Genomic DNA, 21,037 nt, shown 5'->3' with positions numbered 1-21,037 from the left:
GAAAAAGTAAGTTCAAGAAGACCGTGTAGAGATGTGGCAAGTGAATCCACAGTGTATGATAATGTGTGTATCTTCTGTGAGAAATCAACAAAATATCTAAAGGGCAAAAATACAAGGGAACCTTTCATCCAGTGTTCAGAGCTGCGTGCGGATGAAAGGATCAGAGAAGCAGCAGTCACCAAACTGGACCACAGAATGCTTGCTATCACAAGTAGAGAACTTGTTGCTGCTGAGGGCCATTATCATAGGTCCTGCTACCGTTCCTATACACGTGGAGAGCCTGCTGCCAACTCAAGGGACCACGGTGGAGATGCAGTTGCATATGAGGCAGCAGAAAAACATGCGTACGAGGTACTGTTCTCCTATATTAGAAATGAACTCTTCCCCAACCCAGAAGTGCTACCCATGAGATACCTATCATCGAGACTTCAATCAACTATGACATCTCTTGGTATCAGCCAGATGAAGGACTCGACCAAGACCCACCTCCGCCGTAGGATGGAAATAGAGTTTGGTGGAACCATCCATATATTTCCTGATGACAGTGGGAGGCTTCTTCTGTACCCAGACAACCTTTCAAGGACTGAGCTGGCCAAAACTGTATACTCTTTGAATATGGAACTACAGCATACCAGATCTAACAGCATACCAGGTGATATAACAGAAGCAGCTTTGCTGATAAGAAATGAGATAAAAAAACAATACACCCAAGTGTGGCCACCTGAAGTAGAAAATGAATTCATCCTTCCCAAATCCATTACTCAGTTCCTGCAGACACTACTGACTGGAAACAGCGAGTGCACAAGTCCATCTGAAAGAGTCAAGCGACTTACCACCTCCTTTGGCAGTGACTTGGTCTTTGCAGTCACCAGTGGCAGAATCAAGCCACCAAAACATCTACTTCTGCCGTTTGCTGTGAAGTCCTTGACAGGAAATACAGAACTGGTACACACCTTGAATCGTCTCGGACACGGTGTGTCCTATTCACAGGCTGAAGAGATTGACACAGCACTGTGTCTGCAGAAGATGGAACTATCAAGGGACGACATACCACTACCAGCAGACATTTACCAAAATGTCTTCACAATCCTGGCTTATGACAACATAGACCGACTAGAGGAGACGGTTAGTGGAGCAGGAACCTCTCACCGAGTCAATGGCATAGCTGTCCAGGCAAATGTCATTGGACCTGCACCTCAAAGGATCATGCCTACAGTCGTTAAGTCAAAGAAGTGGAGCATCAGCCCCAAAGCACTGATGCTACCCACCTACAATTCTGGACAGAGAGTGGGGCCAACAAACACCCCAAGTGTAGATGCCAACACTACCACACAGGTCCATGATGCAAAGGCAAAGAACATTATCTGGCTGCTTGCTCGAATGTTTGCCCCAGAGGCTCAGACCGTGAGCAGCTGGACTGGATTCAACATCCAGACCCGCAACAATGTCACTGTGGTCCAGGATACTGTGAGCTACCTGCCAACAATAAATGCCCCTGCTACAGAACTGTCTACTGTGTACGAAATGCTAAACCAGACAGTATGCATCATGGAGTCCCTGCAGTTAAAGACAATTGTCTGCGTGTTTGATCAAGCACTCTACACCAAGGCAACAGAAGTAGTGTGGAAGCACGACAAGTTCAAAGACATTGTCATCCTGATGGGGGTGTTCCACACCATTTGCAACCTACTTTCCATTGTGGGGAAACGATTCCAAGATGCAGGGTTGAGAGTAGGGCTGCAACTAACGATTATTTTGGTAGTCGACTAATCTGACGATTATTTTTTCGATTAGTCGCGATTAGTCGTGTGGCTTTTCGCTGCGCGTAAATGGCGACGCAGAAGCATAAATCCGGCTTAACTACCTATCTAACCTAACGTTACGCCAAGCTACAGCTGCTCACAGAGCTAGTTGATTGGCTAGCTAGCATTGCTGGCTAGACTACAGACAGCTCACGTTAGTAGGCTACGCTTGGTGCTGTTTATCTTACAGACAGCTCGCTGGTGGACTCAACATAATTGAAATAGCATTCACTTATCAAGCATCATTCATGATCATCCACCATGACTACCTGGTATTTTAATAGCGACCACCCCTCACTTCATTTCATCTCGCGTTCTCCTGGCTTCAACATGGAAAACCCCTGCTACGTAACGTTACATACAAGCGCCTCTGTCTGTCACACGCGTGCCACAGGGCAAATAAATTAATAGCACAAACGCTCATAGCATGTACAGCCCTGTCCATGAGACGTTGTTTTCCAACATGTAACAGTAAAGCTAACATAAACATTACGACCCTAACAATATAACGTTAGCCAGATTCTTGCATGGCTCCTGTTTTTTTTGTTCCCGTTTTTTTTTTAATATACGATGCGTCGACACTAAAATTCCACGTCGACGAGTTTTTATGATCGACGTCGTCGATTATGTCGACTAATCGTTGCAGCCCTAGTTGAGAGACATCTGTGTGGAATCTGGTGTTATTGCTGAAGGGTCGGTAGCTGGTGTGATGGAAGGAAGAAAGTACAACAGAGCTGTCAGGCTGCACAAGCTGGTCTACGAAGCACTGATGAGGCTTGCCTGGACAGGCTTCCTTCTGTGGCTAAAGGACGAACATCCCACAGAGGTTCGCAACCTGGAAGAAGCCCTAAGGGGCATTGGCAGCTTCTATGATGATGTCTGTCAGGTGTCACTCACAGAGCTTCTTGAGAATGACTCATTCACCCTCACCATGGAGCTGTTCCAAGTCTACCTGGACTCTCTCCGAAGCCAACATGGTCTTTCAGCTTTCTGGATGTCCTACCTTGATATGACAGAGATCCTGTTGGGCCTGATTAGTGCTTCCAGAGAAGGCAACTGGATGTTGCACCTTGCATGCATCAGAGAGATGATCCCTTTGTGTTTTTTGCTTACGACAAGCTCAATTACGCCCGCTACCTTTCCTACTACTATGCAACAATGTCACAACTGCCTGCTGATCACCCTGAAGTACATGCCCATTTCCTGCAGGGAGGCTTCTCTGTCCAAATTGGCAGCAGAAATCAATTTGGGCGGATTGCTGTCGACCAGACCATCGAGGAGACCGTCAACAAGGACACACAAACACCTGGAGGAACAAAAGGCTTCAGTCTCAGGCCTGGGGCTGTCAACAAGTACTACTTAACATCAGAGTATCGCAGTGCCTACCTGAGGCAGCTGAGGGAGATGGTCAGTCATGGCGATTCTCTGCTCAATCACCCAGACTTACAGCTGCCCAGGATCAGAAGAGATGAGGCTGACGTACAGTCCATTGTTGATATCCTGGAAACCTGCTGGGTGAATCCACTCAGTCCAGACCAATGTGAATTTGTTAGCTTGTCAAATGCAACTGTTGCCCCGCCAGATGTGGCCAAGGACCTGCTTGATGCCCGTGAGATAGGAGAGCAAGCATATCAAGCTTTCAAACATGAACGTCTCGAGACAACTCCGCCAACTACACAGTTCCATGACAGGATGACAAAGAAGAAGTTGAAAACATTCTCAGAGATCCAAAAGAAACCACGCAGCAAAGGAAAAGACAAGGAAGTTGCCCTGATAGCAGATAGAAATCTCTTTGGCCACATGGTTCTGGTGGCCCAGAGCCGAGAGCTACACATGAAGAGGAAACAGCTACGCGAGACTGCTCTTCGTGGACTTCAGCTCCGCCTTCAACACCATCCTTCCAGACAGGCTAGTGACCAAACTACTAGACCTGGGTCTATCACACTCTATATGTGCGTGGATCAAGGACTTCCTGACCGACCGCCCCCAGAGGGTGCGGGTGGGCCCCCACACCTCCACAGCCCTCAGCCTCAGCACTGGGTCCCCCCAGGGCTGCGTGCTAAGCCCCATCCTCTACAACCTCTACACCCACGACTTCACCCCCGTCCACCCCAGCAACTACATCGTAAAGTTTGCAGACGACACCACCGTGGTGGGATGTATCTCAGGGGGGGACGAGGCGGCGTACAGGGATGAGGTAGAGCAACTGAGCAAGCTGTGCAAGGTTAACAACCTTCCGTGTTGCGGAATGTGCCCATGAACAGCTGCAGCGCACACCGGGAGCGCCTATCTTCTTCCTGGGTGATGTAAACCACTGCAAGTTAGAGACTAAGCTACCTGGCTTTGAACAATATGTGAAATGTAATACCCGTAACGACAAAATCCTAGATAAATGCTATGGAAATGTAAAAAATGCATATGTAGCCAAATCAAAACCTCCCCTCTCAAACTCAGATCACAACATTGTACATTTAATCCCTTCGTACAAATCTGTCTTTAAATCAAGCAAACCTGAATGTAAAACTGTCAATGTGTGGTCGCATGATGCTACTGAGACACTTAAGGGTAGCTTTCTGTGCACAGACTGGTCCATATTCCATGCACTAGAGCTGGATGAGGCCACTGTTACCATAACAGACTATATAAAATTCTGTGTTGACAATGTTGTCCCAAAGAAGGAAATAGTAGTTTATCCTAATAACAAACCTTATATCACAAAAGAAATCAAAGATTGCATAAATAGGAAAAAACAGGCATTCAGAAATAAGGACAGGGCAGGACTGTCAGTGGTCCAGAAAGAACTAAAACAACTGCTTGTTAGTGCAAGGAAAAAACTTTGGGACACAATGGAACAAAGTTTTTTGACTTCCAACTCTAAAAAACTTTGGGACACAATGAAATCAGTGACCAACATGAACCCAACAAAAAGACAGATCATGACCCTAGACGAACAACAAAAAGCAAACGAGCTGAATGACTTCTACCTGAGGTTTGACACACGGAACTCTCAGGAGTGTGACCGTGTGTTGCAGACCCTACCAGAGACTGATGCCAACTGCTGGTTGGAGGTAAATCCTACCAGCATTCAACGTCTCTTTAGTAGGGTGTCTACCAACAGGTCCACAGGTCCAGACGGTCTATCAGCTTCTCTTCTCAAAAACTGTGCAGAAGAACTAACAACAGCATGGTGTCCACTATTTGAAAAGTCCCTGAATACCGAGGTTCCAGCTCTGTGGAGGAAGTCAATTATAATTAGGGATGCTCCGATCTGGATTTTTGGGGCCGATACCGATCACCGATTTTTTTCCTCAAGATCAACCGATACCGATACCGATACCGATTTTTTTAAAAATACATAACTGTAGGCCTACTGACTGGATAGCCTACATATTTTTTGCTTTTTAGACAAAAGTTTTGATCCATTAGGCACCAAGCAAACGCAGACCCATTTTTATGGCATAGTAAAGGTCTGGCCTACCCAGTTAGGGCCTGAAGCCCAAGTCAGTGGATATGGCTGTATAAAAGACATCATAAACGTGGCCTTCATGGTTTACATACTGTTACGTCCTCCTATGTTTTCTGTTCAGTTATCTGTCTTCCCCAGGGGAAAAAAAAAAAAAAAAAAAAAAAAAATCGGTTTTTGCGATCGGCCATTTTTGCCGATCACCGATCGAGTCATTTGGAGTGAAATCGGCCGATTTAAATCGGTGGCCGATAAATCGGAGCATCCCTAATTATAATCCCTGTGCCGAAAAAACCTCGTGCCATGGAGAATAATGACTTCCGCCCCATAGCTCTAACTTCCATTGTGATGAAATGTTTTGAACGATATGTACTGTCTCTGCTTAGAAAACACATTGACCCACTGCTAGATGTTTTTCAATTTGCCTATAAACAGAACCGTAGCACGGAGGATGCTATTCTCTATATCACACATTCTGTATCCAAGCACCTCGAGAACAAAAAGGCCTATGCCCAAATTATGTTTGTTGACTTTAGTTCCGCCTTTAATACGGTACAACTCCACGTGCTCTTAGGAAAGCTCAAAGACATGGGTGTCAATAGTACTTTAATCAAATGGATCCATTCCTTCATGTTAGAAAGAGAACAGCAAGTGAAAGTCAATGGAACACTGTCAGTGACTAAACACTGCAGTACAGGTGTCCCCCAAGGTTGCGTTCTGTCTCCATATCTTTTCTCAGTATACACCAACGACTGTAAAAGTAACCACCCAAGCAACCATATTATAAAATATGCTGACGACACTGCAATTCTAAGTCTCCTTGATAAAGATACAGACCCCTCGGTGCTCCATGATGAGATTAATATATTCACTAAATGGTGCGACAGCAACCATCTCATCTTAAACCCCACCAAAACTCAGGAGGTTGTGTTAGACCCAAGGCAGGTAACTGACCATGAGCCTGTGGTCGTTAAAGACCAAACAATCATCCAGGTGCCCTCTTATAAGTACTTAGGTATTCAGTTAGACAACCATCTCTGCTGGAATACACACTTAGACAGCTTATGTAACAAACTACAGCAGAGGCTTTATCACCGGAGGCGACTCAGACTTTATGGGGTGAGAAAGCAGATCATGAGAATTTTCTATCAGTCCATTGTTGAAAGTGTAATCAGATATGGAATAATTGTGTGGTTTGGCAACTTAACTGTACAACAAAAAAACAGACTAGTCAGCATTCACAAAACAGCTATGAAAATTGTAGGTGAAAGAGACTATGTGATCCTAAATAAACTATATGAAAAAGCTGTCCTGGACAAGGCTAACAAGATAATCGCAGACCCCCAACATCCGCTCTCCACAGAATACGAAGTTCTCCCCCTAGGTAGAAGGCTTCGCATGCCAAGATGTAACTATAAGCTCTTAAAACTATCATTTGTCCCATTCTCCATTAAACTAATCAATTCTCTCAAGCAGAAACGATGATTAGGACATGATCACCAGCACCTGCACTTTATCTTAGACACCACTTGAAGGGCAATGTGCAATATTCGAAAACACCACTTGAAGGGTTATGTGCAATATATATTTATACCAAATTATGCCATGTCCAGGTGGAAACTGCTGCCAATGTCACTCAATGTTTGTTGCTGTCCTGTTGTTTACTTTGTCTACTGTATGTTGTATGTATCGTCACTGTTGCACTTGAAGCATGAAAGTACCATGCCCAAGACAAATTTCCCCTCGGGGACAATAAAGTACAATCAATCAATCAATCAATCAACCTGCTACTAAACAAGTCAAAGACCCAGGAATTCATCGTAGACTTCAGGAGGAAAAAGTCAGAGATCCAGCCCCTGCTCATCGACGGAGAGAGCGTGGAGAGAGTCTCAACCCTCCGATTCCTGGGACATCACATGCGGGATGACCTGGCCTGGAAGGACAACACAAAAGGCACCATCAAGAGGGCACAACAGCAGCTATACACCCTGAGATGCCTCAGGAAAGAACACAACAAGCAGGAGATACTGGTGGCCTTCTACCACGGCGCAGTGGAGAGCATCCTCACCTACGGCATCTGCAACTGGTTCCACAGCTGCACAACAGCGGAGAGAAATGCGCTACAGAGAGTCGTGAGAACAGCACAGAAGATCACCGGCCCCCCCACCGCCCCCCTCCCCTCTCTGGAGGAGCTGTACAACACACGCTGTCTCAGGAGGGCCTCCAAGATCTCCAGGGACCCGACCCACCCTGGGCACGTACACTTTGTCAGGCTGCCCTCGAACAGGAGGTACAGGACCCCGGCCGCTAAGACAAACAGACTGAAGAACTGCTTCTACCACAGGGCCGTCAAGGCCCTGAACACAGAAAAGGCCTAAGTTCTGGGCCCAGGACAGTCCGGACGGATTGTATGGCAGCTAGTGCTGAGGCACAAACATGTACATTTTCAAGCCTGCAAACTGTGACACTTGTGAAAAAATACTTTTGTGCAATATGACAACCCTAGTTGACTATCTGTGCAGTATAGTACAGTGGATTGTGTACATAGCCTTTATTGATGTAAACCAGCTCCTTACCTTCTTGTGATTTTATGCTTTTATGCTTTTTCAAAAAAATAATAATCCTTTCCTAACACCAGGGGAGCCACCCCTCCTAAATTTCGTTGTTTGGTTCCTGTACTGTAGCAATGACAAATAAAGTCCATTCCATTCCATTCCATTCCATGAGTGATGTGTTGGCTCATCCCCTGGGACCACTGCCATGGGCCCTAGCTAATGGGGATGTATCTCTCCGCAAGACAAACAAGGCAGCTCTTGCCAGAGATTTGGAGAAGAGTGTTGCCCCAGCAGATGTCATCCCAGAACCATCAACAACCATCATCGATGGAATGAGCTTGGTACAAAAGATGAAAGGGAATGACAAGACATTTGCACAGCTGGCAGAATCAATCCTAGCGAAGGTCCTGCATGAAGGAGGCAAGAGTGAACGCATTGATGTTGTTTTTGATGTTTACAAGGACATGTCAATCAAAAATTCAGAAAGGGTGAACAGAGGTGCAGATGCGGGGATCCAATTCAAGAATATTGTTTCTGGCCACAACATCCAGCAGTGGAGAAAACTGCTCTGCAGCGCTGCCAGCAAAGCCAGTCTGATCAAGTTCTTAGTTGAGGAATGGAAAGGACCCAATCACAGAAATAAACTACAGGACAAGACCCTATATGTTACCTGTGAAGAAGTCTGCTTCAAAATCAGCAAGACCCAGTGGAAAGAGGTAACACAGCTCAAATCCTCTCAGGAAGAAGCTGACACCCGCATGCTATTGCATGCTCTCCATGCAGCAGAGTCTGGCTATAAGGCGGTGATCATCACGGCTGACGACACAGATGTTCTGGTACTGACTCTGGGTTTGAGCAAGGACATCCCATGCAGAGTGTATCAAAAATGTGGCACACAGAACAGGACAAGATTCCTGGACATCACTAAACTATGCCAATCCCTTGGCGATAGTGTTTCTGGTGCCTTGATTGGCATGCACGCATTCACTGGCTGTGACACTGTCAGCGCGTTTGCAGGGCGTGGGAAAGTGGGGACCCTCAAACAGTTGAAGTCAGACATGACATACCAAGATGCCTTCCTTGAGCTGGGTCGTACTTGGGATGTCTCCAATGAGCTCTTCAAGAAGCTGCAAGAAATCACATGTCGCATGTATGTACCCTCTACAAAAACTACATCTGTCAACCTTCTTCGGTACCAACTGTTCTGCACCAGACGTGGGGAGGTTGAGTCGAGCCAGCTTCCACCTTGTGAGGATTGTCTATTCATGCATTCCATTCGTGCCAACTATCAGGCTGCAATCTGGAGACGGTCTCTTCAAACCCAGCCATCTGTACCAAGCCCCAAGGAGCACGGGTGGACCACAGACGATCAGGGACAGCTGGAAATCCAGTGGATGCGCGGTTCCCCAGCACCAGATGCTGTCTTGCAGTTGCTCTCCTGCAAGTGTGTGAGGTCATGCAAACCACCACAGTGCACATGTATCAACAATGGCCTGAAGTGTACAAACCTGTGCAAACTACAAACCTGTGCCAACCAACACAGTGAGGAAGAGCCTGCTGCACATCTGACAGACTCAGATGTGGATGAAGATGCAGATGATGATCTGACCTGAAATACACTCCCACCTCCGCTTCATCCCATGGTAATGTATTCCTAGTGTTTCATATTGTGATCTCTGTCTGTGGTTGCACTCCTGCCTTACTGTGTATTCTACTCTGTCCACAGGACCTTCACCTCCCCTGGTCTGCTGTGCACCACTGCCCCAGGGCTTCCCACACCAACCACAGGACTCCATACACCTACACCTTTCACTGCCTTGTGGGCTAAATACATTTTAAACTAACATTTCTGTAATACTAAAAATTATTGTCTCAATGTAAGTAATCAACTGGGGAAGTTTCATGGTGATATCTATCATAAAATGTTTTACCCATTAAAAAAGTCCCATGCCATATTTTGCTCCCCTTCGCGTCAGTCGCGTATAGCTCGGGCTGTGGTTGTGATAGAGACATGAGCCAGGTTAGCTTTATGCGCCTGGGTCTCCTAAACACGTAGAGACCAACCCCGAGTCGATCAGAGCTTCCTACGCTGAGCTATGGTAACTTTCCCGCACCTACCGCACAATACCTCCGGAAAACCGCAAAAATTAGGCATTCATCGGTAGGGGGTAGGTGCGGTAAAGTTACCATAGCTCATCGTAGGAATCATTGATCGACTCGGGGTTGGTCTCTACGTGTTTAGGAGACTCAGGCACATAAAAAACATGAAAAGGCTCATGTCTCTATCACAACCACACCACAGCTAGGCGCGAATCATACGAAGGGGAGCAATATATGGCAGGGGACTTTTCTAGGCAAAACTCCGGTTTTGAAAAAAGCACTCCGTACCTTTACGAGGTGATAACTACTAATAAGCTGCCAAACCAAAAGGTCTATCATATCAAAACATAATCTAGGGATGTATAGGAATAAGAAAATCACATCTAGGATTTGCCCAGAATTTGGTAATGAAAAATGGTTTGGCCCAAGGACTATTGTATCTAGCAGCTCTCTGCTTCATTCATCAATCACTCCAACTCCTACCGTCAGGTCGGCGCCTCCGTTGTTGTTCAAGCTAGTGTCGCTTTCCCAGTCTTTGTGTAATAAGTGAACATACTGTAATGTTTGCCCTCTGGCACAGTTATAAACGTAATAAATGACTCGTGTTGTCTTCGGTCTCAGCACTGTGTGTCACCATCTTTGTTTCACATCCGGTTCCTTCTTCTTCTTCTTCTTCTGTTGGGTTTAACGGCAGCTTGCATCCTTCGCGTTGCACTACTGCCATCTTCTGGATTTATCCAATTCCTACATTGTCCATCTCGTCACAGTCTCCCTATCAGGCCAGTTCTCATGAGAAATGTGACCAGACACTTCCTGCCCTGTCCACTCCCACCACACTCCAATACGCCCTCCACACCTTCTCTCGTCAGTCCCCATCTGCTCAGTCCCTCCATCATTTCCTGTCTTTCTGACGCATATTTCCTGCAGTTAATAAGAACATGCTCTACTGTTTCTATTACAGGACAATAGTCACATAAACCTGTCGGGTGTTTTCCTATATTGTGTAGAGTTCCATTCAGATTACTATGCCCTATTCTTAGTCTGGACATTACCACCTCCTCTTTTCTATTCCCTCCCCTGATTCTCACACCACCCACTCTGTTTTGTAATGCATATACTTGGCATCCCCTTGTCTCCTGGTCCCACTGTTGCTGCCAATTTTTATTTGCTTCCCTCCACACAATACTTATTCCCTCTGATTTTGATATTTGGATGTCTGTGTCTATGTTTTCTTTTTGTACCGCTTGTTTAGCTAGTTTGTCTACTCTTTCGTTTCCCATGATACCCATATGTGCAGGGACCCACATGACCACTACCACCACTCCCTGCTTCACCACCCTTGAATGTACATCCATTATACTGTGCATTAAGTCTTGGCGTTTTTTTGCTGTCCCACGCCTCAAGCTGTACAGACAAGCTGCTGCGTCGCTGCAGATCAGCACTCTGCTGGGTTTAGCTTGTACCACCCACTCTAACGCCATCAGAATGGTGTACAGCTCAACTGAATAGACACTTAAGCAGTTTGTGGTCCTTTTACATAACTCGACTCTGCGACTAGGGACTACCACTGCAGAGCCAGTGTTATCTGTTATTGGGTCTTTTGATCCATCCGTAAATATCTGCATATATTCTGTATACTTCTTTTCCGTATACATATAACATTCATGAACCATATCTACATTTTCTTATCCCGTTCCTTGGTCTCGCGGGAATAGCTGACGTCTATCCTATGGCAAGCGGTGAGGTACAATATTATGGTTTATAGTATATCAGATGCATCAGATGTTACAACTCCTTTTAAAAAGTGCTGCCGTACACAATAACAATTAGTCTAACCGTTTTTTAAAATACAAATATAATACACAATAAAATATAAATATGATGCAAATATGATGGAGAGGCCTGGGTGCCATACCTGTTGTGAAGGCAACACTGTTGTTTTCTAAATGTTTCAATAATCTTAAACACCACCTCAATTACTCGGTGAAATAAAGGCTTAAAGATTAAACGGTCGATGAAGCAACATGGAAAACATGAAGTGTATAGAAATGTATTACGGATATAAGATGGAGTGTTTTCTGTGTTTTTCTTGCTTTGTTTGAATTTAGCACTGTCGTAATCACTTTTGTCACACTTGTTTTCTGAATTGCACTATGGCATGTAACACCTCACTTGCACTAACAAACACATACAGTGATGCTTGAAAGTATCTGAACCCCTTGTGCAATTAATCTTTTTTGTTTGTGTTGGAATATTACAATAATATAATAATAATAATAATCCATTACATTTATATAGCGCTTTTCCTAGGCTCAAAGACGCTGACAATATAGGAGAAACGGAAAACACAGAAACAACAAGCAACAGATAACATGGGCACATGGAACACAGAGTTAGCGAACGGGGAGAGGGGGGGGGGGGGGGGGGTGGTAGGGACAGGGGAGATGGTTAGGGGTAGGGGAGGTTGTATGCATGTCAAGGGGGTGGCCGGGATGGGGGAGATGGCTAGGGGTAGGGGAGGCTGTAGGCATGGGAGAACAGGTAGGTTTTGAGGTGGGATTTAAAAGTGAGGAGTGAGGGTGAGTCTCTGAGTGGTTGAGGGAGAGAGTTCCAGAGGCGGGGTGCAGCTCGTGAAAAGGCACGGTGACCGAGGTTTTGAGGGTGGGACAGTGAAGGGAACAATGGATGAGGATCGGAGGTTACGGGTAGGGCGGTGGGGGAGAAGGAGGTCAGTCAGGTAAGGGGGGGCCAGGCTATGGAGGGCTTTGTATGTGAGGATGAGGACTTGGAATTTAGGCGGTGGGCCGAAGCTGTCTATCTGCTTTCGTTTGTGAAATAATCGATCTACAACTATGGACTAGTTGATTTTTTCATATAAGCTAAATCATAGACGGATCATGAAAAAATGGGCCCCTGGGCCTGGACGTGTAGAAAGGCCCCCCCCCCCCCCTCCCCAGCGCAAACACACATTTTTTTAGAGCGCAAGTAAACACAATGCCAACAGCATATAAGACATAGCCTACGTTTACCTGCATCTCAACAGGTTTTACAGCGGAGGAACACTCAAAGCCAACAGCACAATAAAAAAAATTCACCTGTATTTCAACGACACAGGATTTACAACACAGGCATGCCACACTCAATTGAAGCCAACAACAGTACATGTACAGTAACAAAATACACCGCTTTCAACCAAAAACAATTGGCAACACTATGGTGTCATATATAGCAACCACAGGATGGCTTTATAAGACTAAATTAATCATAAAATAGTCTTACCTTATGCAATGCATTTTTTCCTGGCTCTGCTTCGTGCAAAATCATCCACGACACTGGCGGACTCAGGGGGGGCAGGGGGGGCGACCGCCCCTCCTGGTGCCTCCACGGTTGAAAAACGTCTCGCTTAAGTGCCCTTTTGAGTTGCAAAAATGCCCTTTTGAGTGGCAACAATTAGAGGCCGTGCCCTATTGGTGCCCCTCCAATGGTCTAAATTTGACCATGTGCCCCCCACAGTTGAAAAACGTTGCACTAAAGTGCCCTTTTGAGTGGCGAAATGAGAGGATGTGCCCTATTGGCTGCCCTTCCAATGGTCTAAACTTGACCATGTGCACTGATGGGGTCCCATGTTGTGCAGTAGGTGCCCTTTTTTTTCTTTTCGCCCCTGCCCTTCAAACAGCCTGGGTCCGCCACTGATCCACGATATCATTAAAGTCCAGTGATTTGGTCAGTTCGCTCTCAATTGCCATGAGAGAAAGAGCCTTGAGACGGTGTTGCGTCATTTTAGTCCGCAGTTCGTTTTTAATCCTGGACAGCACAGAGAATGACCGCTCCCCTTTGCAATTGGTTACAGGCAGAGTCAAAAATAGCCGCAGCGCAACATAGACATTTGGAAACATAGATTGCAGGCCACAATCGATAATTACGCGGAGTAGTCCTTGTGGGCTTTTATCATCTTCAGCCTTAATAAAAGATCTGACCGCCCCGCGGTGGTGTAGCGGTCTAAGCACTGGCCGCTAGTGCATGCTGCCCACCGGGGCCGGGGTTCGTATCCCGGCTCGCCAGATCCAGATATGGCCGAGGCACACGGGAAGCGGCATATTGGCCGGCCGCTTCCGAGGGGGGTATAGGAGTATTTCTGGACTAGGATCCGTCGCGCAACACCGCCCCCGTCTGGTGCTGGAGTAACGGTACTGGGCTCGAGGAGCCAGTCAGCCTAGTCTGCCTGGCGGCCTCCTCTGGGACTGCCGGCCACGGGGTCGGGCGGCGGATCCTTCGCTATAGGCAGGGGATAATTGGATGCTAAGTTGGGTTAAATTGGCTACCAAATTGGGTGAAAAGGGGATAAAATCTGAAAAAACAAATTTAAAATAAAAAATAAAAGATCTGTAAAAGACCTGCACCAGTGTGACCTTGTGACCTGTCCCCAGCACACAAACTTTAATGGCGCCCTCTAGTGTCTAGTTTCTATAGCCTACTCATTAATCTAATGGGAATGTAGCCTGTATTCGCATTAGAATCTGAGTAGGCTATAGAAACTATGTAGCCCACACAAGCTTCTCTTTTTTTTGCAAAACGTGGGCCCCTATAAAATTGTTCAAAATAGTATATTCAAAAGTATATTCAAAATAGTTTTTTTACGTTCATATAAGGAATCTCATTTGTCCCAGTTACAGTAGGACATTTTCTACCGGCATCCCTGCGACAAGAAATGCAAAGGGCCCCCTGATCTCTGGGGCCCCTGGGCCTGGGCCCGGTAGGCCCGTTCAGTAATATGTCTTTGAGCTAAATAGGGTTTTTTGGAACATGTTTCCGTCTGTTGGCAGCCGATTTTCGATCGACGTTTTATGAAAAGTAAACTTACGATCCATAAGTTAATAAGGAGAATGATTGGGGCTACTATGCCGCTAACCAATCAAAACCTGTTAAAGCGTCACCTGACTTGACGTCTGCCAATGATATTCCTTCAAAATACGTAAACAAGGAAGTAAACAACGTATTATCTGGAAAGAAGAGAAGACTGAGTTGTTTCGGATAACTTTACTGTCAAGTAATGTTTCAGGTAAGATTTGCATGTCATACTAATTCATATCACATATTAATGAACACGTCCATGTCATGTTGTGTCAATACAAACATGTTCTAATATGCTATTTTAGTGAAAAATCCAACCAAACGTCACACGCGATTGTGAAGCTAATGAATTAACAAGCTATCTAACTTTAAAGGGTACAATAGCTAAGTTACCAATGTCAACTATGTCTATTCTCAATCATTTCAGTAATAATTGTGCCAAATTGGGACCAGTAACATTAACTTGTGTGTGAGTACGTTACAGTATATGTGTGTGCAAGCATGTTTTTTATATTGTCAATCGTCTCACTTTTACGAGGTGAGCTGGTAAGACAAAACCCAAGACTAAATGTATCTTCACTTGCCTTGCCTATAATTGACGAGACTAGACAAAGATTCAAGTGTTTAGAGAACATTTATAACACTATTGTGTTTTCGCAGTGCAAACACAGACACATGTCTGTACATGGTAGGTTGTTAGATTTGCATGTGCATCTCCCTTTCACACATTTTGTTTTTTTGCAGGAGCAGTATACAAGCTCTAAAACTGAAATATTTGTCCCGTCTGCATATTATGCACTGGGCGGGAAGAAGATGTGGTTTTTTATTTAGGCTGAACGTAGTGGTAGTCTTTGAGCGGAGAAGTCTAGGCTTTGGTGGTGTATCATTGTCAGTTTGACCTTCTGCTTCTACTACATTGTAAGGGAGGGGGGGAGGGAAGGGAGAGAGAGAGAGACATATGATACTCTATGCATTGTAATAGTAATGCTTCCAAAGTTATAGCCTAGTTTATTTACAACTCTCCTAATCTGTTTCCCCAGGTAACCCCAGATGCTCAGCCCTGGACTGCACTGCACATCTTCTGGACCTGACCTGACAGGGCTGACCCTGACCCATTGATGCCTTGTTCATATCTTGTTCATGTCATATCTTAGCTTGTTTATATCATATTGTTAATAATGTTCATGTCATATCATGTCATATTAATCTTAGCTTGTTTATATCATATTGTTCTTATAAATAACTTATATTGCTATAAAACACACCTGCAGCCTCCTGTACTGATTTTTCCCTTTTCTTGCGGGCTCTTTCAATGTTTCGTATGTTGGCATACTGCATATAGCATTGTCTATGGTAGCCAATATTGTGGTTATAGTGGTTCTCCAGCTGCACAGCCGCAGAGAGGAAAGCGCTACAGAGAGTCGTGAGATCGGCCCAGAAGATCATCGGCGCCCCCCTCCCCTCTCTGGAAGAGCTGTACAACACACGCTGCCTCAGGAAGGCCTCCAAGATCTCCAGAGACCCATCCCACCCTGGGAACGAACACTTTGTTCGGCTGCCCTCGGGCAGGCGGTTCAGGACCATGTCCGCAAGGACAAATAGACTGAAGCTCAGCTTCTACCCTAGGGCCATTCAGGCCCTGAACACAGCAAATACCTAGATTCTAGGCCCTGGACAATCTAGACAATTTGATGGCAGCTACTAGATTGTAATCAAGTGCAATACTGAAACACAACTGTGAACATTTCAAACCTGCAAACTGCGACACTTTAAATGAATGTGCAATAATACTATGTGCAATATGACAACCCTCGGGTACATAAGGTTCAGAGATAGGAAATGTTAGGATATGTATAGCATAGCATAGAGTACAGCACAGTGTTTTATTTGTATAGTATAGTATAGTGGATAGTGTACATAGCCTTTATTTATGTAAACCAGCTCTTTTCCCTTCTTGTTTTTAGTATTTTTTTTCCTAGCACCAGGGGAGCCCCCTCTCCCAAATATATATAATACCAATATATATAATAGCAATTTGGCTTTCTGCAGTGTGAAGATTCACCCACTGTAGAGAACAATGTACAAATTTGGTCCAACTTGCATCTGAAAATGCTGTAATATTGATTCATCACATCTCGTTATTTCCCCGCGGTTGCTAGGGTTAACATACAGTCAGTTGCTAGGGTTAACAGCCATTGTTTACATTTCGGGGTCCTAATGAAGCCGTACTCGAATTCTGATTGGTTTATCAACTAGAGCGACCAGCGATGTGCCTGAGCAGACAGACTATTAAAAAATAAGTTTGTGAAAATCTCCGACATAATACAGCTGCAAACAAAATTGTTATAGACTTAAGAGAATTACTTAATATCGTATGTAAGAGATCGTTTACTCCGTAGATGGAAAAAGATAAACTTCGCGATAAACGCGTTCGGCCCACCACCTAATTGGAACACCAGTGTTCACAGCAATATTCAACCTTTCCCTGACCCAGTCTGTCATACCAACATGTTTCAAGGAGTCCACAATCATCCCCATACCCAAGAAACCGAGACCAGCCTGCATTAACGACTACTGCCCGGTAGCCCTCACCTTTGTGGTGATGAAGTGCTTCGAGAAGCTGGTTAAGGACCACATCTGCTCCTCACTGCCCAGCACACTGGACCCCCTACAGTTCGCATACCGACCCAACAGATCCACAGAGGATGCCATTGCCCACATCCTCCACACTGCCCTATCCCACCTGGACAAAAGCAAGGGGAAAGTGTTGAATTACAGCAGGGGTGCTCACACTTTTTAGGCTTGTGAGCTACTTTTCAAATGACCAGCTCAACAAGATCTACCAACCAAATAAAACATATTGCCATTGCTGCGAACACAAAAATGTACTGTAATAATAACAAATTAAGGCCACGCTACACTGTTTCAAAATCAAAGAAGAGATTTATTAAACTATATAACAAATATTCACACTGGTAGTCCATTAACATTAACATTAACTCAGGAGCTCTGAGTGGTTTACACCAGACTGGCCAGTGCCAAGCCAGGTGCCATCGACGTCTCCGGGCGGCGGAGTGTGTGTGTGTGTCTGTCTGTCTGTCTGTCTGTGTGTGTCTGTCTGTCTGTGTGTGTGTGTGTGTGTGTGTGTGTGTCTGTCTGTCTGTCTGTCTGTCTGTGTGTGCATGTGTGTGTGCTTGTGTCTGTCTGTCTGTCTGTCTGTCTGTGTGTGTGTGTGTGTGTGTGTGTGTGTGTGTGTGTGTGTGCTTGTCTGTCTGTGTGTGTGTGTGTGTGTGTGTGTGTGTGTGTGTGTTGTGAGGCGGCGCGGGGCTGAGTGATGCCCTCTCCTGTGTGGTCCAGACGGGAGGCGTCTGGACCACACAGTGTGATCTACCCACACTACCTTCGCGATCGACCGGTCGATCGCGATCGACCGGTCGATCGCGATCGACGTAATGAGCACCCCTGAATTACAGTATGTGAGACTGCTGTTCATTGACGACAGTTCAGCTTTCAATACCATAAGCCCCTCCATACTCATCACCAAGCTCAGGGACCTTGGGCTAGACACCGCCCTCTGCAGATGGATCCTGGACTTCCTGACGGGCAGACCTCAGGTGGTGAGGGTGGGCAGGCACACCTCATCTCCCCTCACCCTCAACACGGGTGCCCCCCAGGGCTGTGTCTTATCCCCACTGTTGTACTCCCTGTACACACATGACTGTGTGGCCACCTTCGACTCCAACTGCATCGTTAAGTTTGCTGACGATACAGCTGTGGTAGGCCTGATCTCCAACAACGACGAGAAGGCCTATCTGGAGGAGGTAGAGCACCTGACCCAGTGGTGCCAGAACAACAACCTCCTTCTAAATGTCAGCAAGACGAAGGAGATACTGGTGGACTTTGGGAGGAAGCAGGAGAGGAACTACAACCCTCTAAACATCAATGGGGCCCCCGTGGAGAGAGTGGACAACTTCAAGTATCTCGGTATCCAGATCACCAAGAACCTGACATGGTCAACACACATAGGCACTGTGGTGGGGAAGTCACGACAGAGACTGTACCACCTCAGACGCCTGAAGACATTCAGAGCGTCCCGCCAGACTCTCCGGAGTTTCTACTCATGCACAATCGAGAGCATCCTGACGGGGAACATCACTGCTTGGTACGGGAACAGCACCATGCAGGACCGCAAGGCCCTTCAGAGTGGTACGGGCAGCCGAACGCACCACAGGGGGACCACTCCCTCGCCTTCAGGACATCTACACCAGGCGGTGCAAGACCAAGGCCAAGAGAATCCTGAAGGACCCAAGCCACCCTGATAATGGACTGTTCTCTCTGCTGCGGTCAGGGAAAAGGTACCACTCTTCTTCCCCCAGGCCATCCGTGACCTGAATGACACCACCTAGGCCACAGCCAGGCAACTGCCCCTGCCCCCAGCAGGATGCCCCCCCCCCCTCGCCCCCGCAATATGGACTAACTACAGCACCTTATATTTATGATAGATGTTAGTATATTCACTATGCGAATACCCATAATCTGTACATAACCCATCATCTATACACTATGCGTATATCCTGTAAATCATTGCTATTTATAAAACTGTATATATTGATTTGTAAATTTACCTGTACACACTGTTGCATCTCTATTTATCTCTATATAGTCCAACCTAATAGTATAGTTTTACCCGAACCTGCAAATGTCATCTGTGCATACCCCCCCCCCCCTCCTCCCTACTGTACATATCCTTTGTTTTTCTGTGTGATTTGAGTTGGATTTTGTGTGATTTGAAACCTGCTCGTGTAATTTGTAAATTGAATTTTTGTATTCCACCTTCTTACTCTTGTAGCACATCTTAGGAGCCGGCAGTAACATTTCACTGTACATTGTACCTGTACGATATGCACGTGACAAATAAAATTGACTTTGACTTTGACTTTGACTTTGGATACGTTCTTTGATGATTATATATGGTGAAGTCATGTGTTCTCATATATGTTCTCATGTGTGATGTCACCAAGGTGCGACTAATCTATAAATAAGCATGTGCAAATAAAGTAAGCCTCTTTCCGGTGTTAGCTAAACTGAAGTGAGCAGTGTGTGTGTTTTTCCTCCGTGAAATGGTTAGCTGTTGCCGGTGTTCCTGCCCTAATTAACGCAAGCTAGAATGGCAAATCTCACAGTTTGTTTTTACTATGAAATCTTTATTTAATCAGAACGAATTTTTTTCTGACATAACAGGTTTATATTGACCAATTCCATATGTTGGTTTAGAGGGGATCATGTGTGTAGTGTCACGATCCAGCTGTTCCTAGTTGTCATGGTAAGCTCAGGGGGTGTTGATTGGCTACCCAGGGTACATGGGGGAGTGGCTTGCCTGTTGGCGGGTCTCTCGAAAGGTATATGACAGGTGCTCATTTGTTACCTGAGAGTCGAGAGAGTTGAGAGTGGAGTTACCCGAGAAGAGAAATACTGATTGAGACGCCTTACCTAGAAGAGAACCCCTTGGACAATTATTATCAAGACTATTACCGTGTGGAATAGTGGATTACCCCCGAGGTCGTGTTGTGTCGTGTCCGGTTTTGTTTGTTATGTTCAGGGTTCGAGTTATAAGCTGAGCTTTGTGGGGGTCTCCAAAATAACAGTGCGAAATGTTCTCATGCACGTGCGTGAATCATGCCCACACAGCGTTGGGACTTACAAGTTTTAATTAGCCATAGGCTACTCATTTCGCCACATCAACAGCACCACATGAAACAACAGCTATAAGCGATAGTCACGGGTATCTCGGCCAATAATTTAGATGTTTTTGCTATACAGTCCATTCACTTTCACTGTTAGCACGACACATTGTCCACATCTCCATTTCCAGTGACATCGCACCTGACATAAATAATCATGTATGCTCGTCCATGAACAAGCAACAAACAACCTTCCTAGCAATACGCGACATGCTTTATCGGTTATTTTAGATAATGCACATATTCGTTGCCTAGCAACCTATATGCTCTATTTACAGTTTGCATTGGCTGCGTTCGTAAAATCGCTTTGGAATCTGATCAGCTCTCATCAGTGGCGGCTGGTGGTCAACATTTTTGGTGGGGCACACAGTGTTTGCGGGGGGGGTCCTCTTTCGCGTGCACGCGCATGTTTACCCGTACCTCCGCCGTTCTGTTCGTGGTGATTTTAGAGGCAATAGATTATTTGTTTTATATTATTACTAACACCAGAAGACAAGACATACAATCTGTGGTGAGCTACATTGC

The sequence above is a fragment of the Nansenia antarctica genome (assembly GCF_963989245.1).
Source record: "Nansenia antarctica genome assembly, chromosome: 6".
NCBI lineage: Eukaryota > Metazoa > Chordata > Actinopteri > Argentiniformes > Microstomatidae > Nansenia > Nansenia antarctica.
Note: the sequence above shows the minus strand (reverse complement) of the source record.